Raw genomic sequence first — 7727 nt, forward strand, 5'->3', positions numbered from 1 at the left:
TGTGTGTGTGTGTGTGTGTGTACATGTATAACAGAGCATGTGTGGAGATCAAAGACAACTTTCAGCTCTTCTCCTTCCCCGATGTGGGTCCCAGAGCCTGACCTCTGGGTCTTCGGGCTTGGAGGGAGGCACCTGTACCCGTTGAGCCATTTTGCCAGCCAGTCTCAAACCTTAATTTTCTGAGACAGCACCTTTCCTCTTCCCTCAATCTTGCTGATTCAGCTATGCTAGCTGCCCAGGACACCCCGAGGATGCACCTGCACTCCACCTCGCTAGCACTGAGGTCACACAAATGCACGCGCCAGATCTTGTAAGAACTGGAGCTAAGTAGGAGCTAGAGTGGTGCGAGCTCAGGCCCTTATGTTTGCCAGGCAGACACTTTACCAACCCAGTCATTCCTCTAGCTCCTCCTTCGTGTCTTTAAGAAATGTTTATTAACCTCCTCCATAGAAACCAGGAAGGTCCGCCAGCAAGATGGCTCAGCGGGTAAAGGCACATGTTGCCAAGCCTAGCGGCCTGAGTTCAATCTCTTGGACTCACATAAGTTATAATATGACCTCCACACATGAATTGTGGCAAGCACATGTACATACACATGCACATATACACACAGATGCACACACACACACATGCACGCATACACACAAACAGATATGCTCATACACACAGATACACGCACGCACAAATGTGCATGCACACACATGCATACACAGATACATGCACACACACACATGCATGCATACACACACACAGATATGTTCACACACACACACACAGTCCCCAGTTCAGACCATGTTTTGCTCTCATTCCTTGCCCACTTTCTGTCCTTGCCTCCTCTCCTTTGGCAGACACAAAGTGCCACAGACCCTCTGGGCCCCTTTGTCTGCGTGGAACGGGTCTCTCGTCACAACAAAGCCTAAGGAGTTTAGCGACCAGCGAGGAAGACAGAGCCAGAGGGAAGGACCATGGACCTGTGTTCACAGACTGCAAGGGTGGTGAGCTGCCAGGACTCAATTCCTATCAGGTTCAGTTTCTCTGCACTCTTTCCTTCCTCCCTCCCGCACTTCCCCCCTCACACCCACATGTTGGCACTGACGTCCATAGCTTCGCCTGTTAGCGTGTTCTCATGTAGGTGCCCTGGGGTTCGGATGACTTTTTTCCTGATTATAAGAGCAACACATGTTCATAGTTACACAAAAGTCAAATATTGCAGAAGTGCGCGTCATTTGAAAACATGTCACCTCACCTTGCAAAAGGCTCTACAAACCTTCCTTTGAAGCCAGTGTAAAAGGCAAAGTCCTTAACTGGCCCACTGACCTACTGACCCCTGACCTCTCCCACCCTCCTTTCTCAATACACTGCTGTGTCCCTGTCCAGCCTGTCTGTGCTCCGGGGCCTTGTCACTAGCTAGTCTCCTCTTGGGAACTCTCCTGGATATCTGCATGGCTTCTTTCTTAGTCAGCCTAGGTGACCTAAACTACAGGAATTTATTTTCTCAGTATCCTGGAAGCTGAGAAGTATGAGGTCAGTGTTCTGGCAAGTTTGATTTCTGCCAAGGGCTGCTGGCCTGGCCTAGCCTGGTCTGGCCTGGTCTGGCCTGGTCTGGCCTGGCCTGGCCTGGTCGGGCCTGGCCTGGCCTAACCTAGTCTGGCCTGGTCTGGCCTGGCCTGGCCTGGTCTGGTCTGGCCTGTCCTGGTCTGGCCTGGCCTAGCCTGGTCTGGCCTGGCCTGGTCTGGCCTGTAGTCAGCCGTCTTGTATCTTTTCCTAACTGTGCGCTTTGGAGTGAGTGTGTAAAAGACTGCTATAAGGTTGTCTTTCTTTTCTTTTTTAAATGTTTGTTTTATCACATGGATATTTTGTTTGCATATCACACACGTGCCTGCCAGAAGAAGGTTTTCAAAACCCCTGGAGCTGGAGTTACAGGTGGTTGTGAGCCCTCATGTAGGTGCTGGGAATTGAACCTGGTTCCTCTGCAAGAACAGCAAGTGTTCCTAAGGCCTGAATCGTCTTTCCAGCCCCCATGGTTTTTCTTTTAAGTACTAATTCCCACAGGCCAAGGGAATCCTCTTTCCTTATCACCATATTTAGCCCTAAGTACTTCATTAGAGGCCCCACTTTCCAACAGAGCAAGGAAGTGGGTTAGGTTTCAAGACATCCGTCCTTGTCAGCTCCCTTCGAGTTGTTTGAATATCATTTCATCAAGTTGGCCTGATTCTCAGGAGAAGGGTGGGGGTTGGGGTAAGAGGAGGAAGAAGAGGAGGAGGAGTCTCAGACCATCCTTTATTATATAGCTTGGCCTGGTCTCCATGAAACTCTGTCTCCAATAAGAAAGAAAGCATTTTCTCAAAGAAGCTTTCTCTTCTCTGGTCCTCTGTTCAAAGCACTGACATTTCTCACAATGCTCTGGGCCAATTAGGGTCCATGGAATCTTTTGGAAATTAGACTAGGTCTTTGTTTGCATGTATGTACCTTTCACAACTACTGTTAGAAGGCCTCACTTTGAAAAGTTATCTCTTTGCAGAGGTCAACCCACACCTGTGACCCAGGACAGCAACGGACAAGTATTACAACACAAATTTGTAAACTTTCTTAAAACACTTGGGAATTTTTTTCTAAGTGGATTTTGTGGTTCTAGAGTATAACTTCTATAAATGACAACGTTATGCTACAATGTCATTCAAAACTCATGGACCAAAGTTGTTCACTCCTTTGACACATGCAACCACATGCATACAGGCATGTACACTTTCTTACTTTCCTACATATTTTTATCCTTGGCTAAGAAACTGTAAACTGCATGCAAGTAGAGCTATCTGGTTTTGTATTCAGTGATTTTTCTTCATTGTTTATAAAGGAAACTGGCTTATGAATATGCTAAATGACTGAATGCATTAATATTAATTTGAAAATGTCTTTCCAGAACACTTCACTGTGAGTCACCTTGTAACTTTGGGAATGCTTTTTCTGTTAAAAATGAGACCCAAAGAAGGTCTCATCTTATTTCAGGACAACTTCACACAGATGGCTGGAAAACTATCATTGCCTGCACGTTGGGAATGGGTAAGCAAGGCCTCTCTCTACAGGGCATGCGATAGCCAATACACGGGCTGGAACTGTGGCTCAGGTGGTAGAGCATTGCCTAACAATGCAGAAAGCCCTGGGTGATCCCCAGCACCACGTTAACCAGGTACTATAGCCGTGATCCCAGAACTCAGTCATGGAGGAGAATCAGAAGTTCAAGGTCATCCTGGGCTACATAATGAGCTTGAGGCAAACCTGAGCTACATGAGACACCACCTCAAAAGAAGCAAGCTGACTTTCCTGCCCAGACAGTCTATCAGCCACAGTGAAGGCCCCTAGGTCACATGCCTTGCTGTGCCTGGGCAGCTATATAAACCATCAAGTTCACCAACGACTTTATTCCCTCTGGTATTTCCTGGTAGAAGCAGAAATGTGAAGGTCTTTTAGAGCTGGAGCCAAAAGACGCTGTAAAGGGTGACGGTGTTGAGTCTTTAAGGACCTTGTCCCTGGCTGGCACTGCACTGTTTGTGTCAAGTTGGAGCTTACAGCCACCTGTCTGCTGAGGTCAGAGGACAATGTCAGCTTTGCACAGCACCTCCCTCTCCAGAGTGCTGGCTTAACGAGCCACACTTAATAATAGTAAAGGAAAGAAATTCCAGGCATGAGAAAGCACTCAAATGAGCACGTTCAAAACACGCTCTGTTTTGCAGAGCAGAGAGGAACGTCTGTGCTGCTTAAGGAAAACCCTTTGAGGAGCTGAGGGAGCAACACTTTGGTAAAGTGCTTGCCCACCACGCCTGAAGTCCTGCGTGAGGGAGCACAAGCCTGTAATCCCAGCTCTTGTAAAACAAAGGCAGGAGGATCAGAAGTTCAAGGCCACCTTCCACTATATATGGAGTTCAAGGACAGCCTGGGGACCCTGCCTCCAAAACAGAACTACTTGGCTAGTTAATTTTAAAATGAAAACCCTTTGAGACAAATTGTACAGTACTGATGCAGAATAGATCTTTAAAAAGTTATTTTCCTTCTTTCTCTTCCTTTCTTTCTTTCTGTTTAAATTTAAAGTTTTAGTATTTGGGGTGTGTGTGTTTAATTAGAGGTTGGCACTGGGTATGTTCCTCAATTGCCACCTTAGACTTTTTCAAGCAGCTCTCTTTCAGAACCAATTCAGCTAGACTAAATGGCCAGCAGGTCCTAGTGACCTGTGTCCATGTCCTCAGTGCTGGGTTACAGCCCGTACTGCACGCCTGGCTTTGGACCTAGGTACTGGAATCAGAAGCCGGTTCTCACACCTTGCATCAAGCACTTTACTGACTGGGGCATCTTCCCAGAGTTTATTTCTAAACTCAAAATATGAAGTTTTGTCCTTAATTACTCTACCTTTTGTTATCTTTTTGGAAGGTTGTGTTATTGGCGGAAAGTCCCCTTGCCGGCAGAGCCATCTCACTGGTCGATATCTGATGTGCTTCTGTTTTTCCTGAGGTGGATATTCTTTATAATTTTGTCTATTATTTTCCTAGGGATTCTGGCAGCACGTGCCACAGCGCCTCTGTAGAGGTCGGGTGACAAACTCCGCGGGGTTGGTTCTCCCATTTTCGCAGTCCAACATTGATATTTGTTCTTCCAGCCTGGACCAGCATTCTTAATTAGATGTTATCAACACAGGTTCCCCTTCTTAGCGGCTACGGATGTGCAATGCAGTCAACACAGCATAACAAGAAGAGCCACGTTGGGGAGCCTCAGTAAAGTTTCTACTTACCCCCACAGTGTCGTTTCCGCTTACATCAGAGCGTCATTTCTGCTTACCTCACAGTGTTGTTTCTGCTTACTTCACAGAGTCATTTCCATTTACCTCACAGCGTCATTTTTACCTCACAGCATCGTTTCTGTCTACCTCACAGGGTCGTTTCCGCTTACCTCATAGCGTCATTTCCGCTTACCTCACAGCGTCATTTCCGCTTACCTCACACTGCTGTTTCCGCTTACCTAACAGCCTCATCAGGTGACGGTCTATCTCATTTACTGTTCTGTTTTATGTTATGTTGTGGCTATTTTTATTTTTATTTATGTGTGCGCACCCACACAGGCCATCAGGTCCTCTAGAGATGCAGTTCCAGGTAGTTGTGAGCTGCCCAGTTCTGAGAACCAAATTCAGGTCGTCCGGAAGAGCAGCGAGGGCCCCTAACTGCTGAGCCTCGTGTTTTGAGGTAAGCCTGTGCTGCTTCAGCGTGGGTATGTAGCACAGGCTGGCCAGGAACTTGTAATCCTGCCCCTTATCTCCTAAGTGCAGGGATGACAGGCACGCACCACGGTGCTTGGTGCTAATGTCTCATTTATTACCATCACGGCATCAGAAGCGAGCGGGGCTGGAGCAAGTGGTGCCGGAGCCGAGAAAAATAGAAATAAAAAAGAAGCCTGCTTCCTTCCTCTTCTTTTTTCAGTTTACCTGAAGTACACCAACTGGTTTATACCAAAGTAACTGATAGGATTAATCATTCTCCTGGCTGGTAATTTGATTAGAAAAAGCAAACTTTGAAAGAAACATAAACAATTCATTTTAGGCTAGGAATATTAGCTAAATTGGTAGAATATTTGTCTAGTATGCACAGGGCTTGGGTCCATCCCAGCAAAGCATAATGGTGGGTACTAGTCATCCCAACACTTGGAAGGTTGGAGGCAAGAGGATCAACAAATTCAAGGCTAGCCTGGGTTACATGCAATCCTGTATCAACTATTCTTTTTATTTTAATTAAAACGACAAAATAAAAATGACCCAGCTATGGTGGCACATGCCTTTAATACCAGCACTTGGGAAATAAAGGAAAGAGGATCTCTGTGAATTTCAGGCTAGCCTGGTCTACATTATGAGTCCCAGGACAGCCTACATAGTGAGACTCTGTCTCCAAAAAAAAAAAAAAAAAAGAAAGTGCAACTCATCAAGAATGACTTTGAAAACATTCATTTGTACGTGTGCTGATGCAAATCTCATGTTAACGTAACATTCGGATGAGAATGGAAGAACATATGTGTTTATGGATTTAGATCAAGTCTGTGTGTCATGTGTCTGGGTGAGTGATGGAAACTCGGGCAGAGGATGCCTCATGCTATAATGCAACTGAAGTTGCTGGTAGCTGGAATTTTCCAGTGTTGGTAGATGAATTTTTATGACAAGAACTTGTGGAAAATTTGGATATTTCTGAAAAATAATTGTTTCTCCCTCAGAATTGCCCTCTCTTGGATTCCTGTGAGTCACTTGTCCCCTGTGAAGCGGCTTGAGAAGAATGCCTGGCATCATTTGTGTGCTCTAACTCCAACTGGAGATGTTGACTGTGCTATCGTCCCAGCCAGCTTTTCCTCTCAATGTTGTTTTTTCTTGAAGAAGTTTCTTTGTTACTGTTCAGCTTAAATGAAGTCATCACTGAAGGAAAGAGCAGAAGGAATTCGGAATAGTTTTAATAAACTTCTGAACCCAGCGACCTGTCCCAGGAGACTCCCTTTGGGCTGTTGTTAGGATAAATCATTTTGGGGAAAATGCTTGCTTCCTTTGCTTTTAGGTTGATAGAAAAAAAAAAAAAAGTAACAACTACTAGGCCAGCCTTCATCTTAGCATGCTAGTCCTCAAGCCACAGTTACAGAAACCATGAGAAGTTTGCCCTGTGTGGTACAGGGTAGTGTATCACCAGGAAGCCCTGTAAGCAACAGGCATTCAGGAGAGCGTTGGGTTGCATTGAAAGCAAGACAAACACTAAGGGTCTGGAGAGACAGCTCAGAGGTTAGAGGGAACACAGGACTTCCAGACAACCGAAGTTCAGTTCCCAGCCCCCAAGATAGATGGCTCTTGATACCTGTATCTCCAGATGCAGGGACTCCCTCCCTCTTCTGCCTTCCTTGGGGACCTGCATTTGAGTGCACACAGCCTTATACATAATTTTAAATCAACATAAAGTCTTTAAAAATCTGCTAGAAACCTTAGGTGGGATTCTTTTATTCTGCAGGTAGTGGGCTAGAACGAAAGATTTTTTTTTTTTTTTTACACAAATTGGGCATCTCAAGCACTGCTCATTTTGAAATTAAACATATGTGTGCATGTGCGTGGATGTGTAGGTGTGGATGTGGATGTGTGGAGGTCAGAAGTCAACCTTACATGCCATTTCTCAGGTGCTATACACCTTGTCTTTTTTTTTTTAAAGATTTATTTATTTATTTATTATATGTAAGTACACACTGTAGCTGTCTTCAGACACTCCAGAAGAGGGCGCCATATCTCGTTACGGATGGTTGTGAGCCACCATGTGGTTGCTGGGATTTGAACTCTGGACCTTCGGAAGAGCAGTCGGGTGCTCTTACCCACTGAGCCATCTCACCAGCCCCACACCTTGTCTTTTGATACTGAGTTTTCCAGTTGGCTAGGTTGGCTGACCAGCAAGTCCCAAGAAACTGTCTCTCCTCCAGTTCATGGTTTGTATATGTCCAGCCCTGGGAGTGGCACTATTAGGAGGTATGGCCCTGTTGGAGTAGGTGTGTCACTAAGGCATGGGCTTTAAGAATTTCATCCTAGCTGTCTGAAAGCCAGTATTCTGCTAGCAGCTTTCAGATGAAGATGTAGAACTCTCAGCTCCTGCACCATGCCTGCCCGGTCCTGCCATGCTCTTGCCTTGATGATAACGGACTGCCACCTTGATGATAATGGACTGAACCTCTGAACC

The 7727-nt window shown here is 45.8% G+C and overlaps 1 long non-coding RNA gene across 2 annotated transcripts; it reads left to right on the plus strand.

Moving 5' to 3' along the window:
• Positions 1-1407: 1407 nt before the first annotated feature.
• LOC110295352 lies at positions 1408-6494 on the plus strand. Of its 2 annotated transcripts, XR_002378051.1 has the most exons (5): positions 1408-1524; positions 2921-3060; positions 4923-5023; positions 5108-5228; positions 6244-6494. It is a non-coding gene; the product is annotated as an uncharacterized LOC110295352 (long non-coding RNA). The 2 variants fall into 2 exon arrangements; XR_003836737.1 differs by having other exon boundaries at positions 4923-5228.
• The last annotated feature ends 1233 nt before the right edge of the window (positions 6495-7727 follow it).

Source organism: Mus caroli, chromosome 5, assembly GCF_900094665.2.
Source record: "Mus caroli chromosome 5, CAROLI_EIJ_v1.1, whole genome shotgun sequence".
In the NCBI taxonomy this organism is placed as follows: domain Eukaryota; kingdom Metazoa; phylum Chordata; class Mammalia; order Rodentia; family Muridae; genus Mus; species Mus caroli.